At 38.7% G+C, this 873-nt stretch overlaps 1 protein-coding gene across 4 annotated transcripts in view; it reads left to right on the forward strand.

Annotated features, from left to right (window-relative positions):
- TP53BP1 (tumor protein p53 binding protein 1) overlaps positions 1-873 on the forward strand; it is a 110229-nt gene that overhangs the window by 28992 nt on the left and 80364 nt on the right. The gene's annotated exons all lie outside the window — the stretch shown is intronic.

Raw genomic sequence — 873 nt, forward strand, 5'->3', positions numbered from 1 at the left:
CTAGTTCCTTAATGTCTGACAATATAGTTCATATTAAAATTTTCTCAAAGATGTCTTTTATATATATGTTTTAAGAGTGCCCAGTCTTTTTTTTAAATATGTTTTTATTTTTATTGCAGGCCCATGCTCTATCCACTGAGCCAAACCAGCTAGGGCGAGACTATTCTTTTGTAATATTTGTTGCAGATTTTTCTCTAGTTGTTATTTGTCTTTTACTTTTGTTTATTATGTTTTTGACCTGTGATGTAACCTTTTTAAAAAATACATAGGCCTCTGCCCTAGATGGTTTGGCTCAGTGGATAGAGCGTTAGCCTACGGACTAAAGGGTCCCGGGTTCAATTCCAGTCAAGGGCACATGCCCAGGTTGCCAGCTCTATCCCCAGTAGGGGGTGTGCAGGAGGCAGCGGACCAATGATTCCCTCTCATCATTGATGTTTCTGCCTCTCTCTCCCTCTCCCTTCCTCTCTGAAATCAATAAAAATATATTTAAAAAAATACGTAGGCTTCACCCTGGCTGGTGTGGCTCAGTTGGTTGGAGCATCGTCTTGTAAGCCAAAAGATCGTGGGTTTGATTCCTGGTCAGGGTACATACCCAGGGTACATATCGGGGGGAATACGGATGCCTACGAGAGGCAACCATTTGATATCTGTCTCGCATATTCTTCTCTCTCTAAAATCTCTCTCTTTCTCCCTCTTCCTTCCTCTCTCTCTAAAATGTATAAAAACATTCTCAGGTGAAGATTAAAAAAAAATACACAGGCGTCTTAACCTGTATTTTATTCAGCTATTCTAGTTCTATATATGTATTCTAAGATTTTTTACTATAGTATTTTTGTGAACTGTTTGCTTTAATAAATGTTTTTTAGAACCCCT

This window comes from Myotis davidii, unplaced genomic scaffold (assembly GCF_000327345.1).
Source record: "Myotis davidii unplaced genomic scaffold, ASM32734v1 scaffold46, whole genome shotgun sequence".
Classification (NCBI taxonomy): Eukaryota; Metazoa; Chordata; class Mammalia; order Chiroptera; family Vespertilionidae; genus Myotis; species Myotis davidii.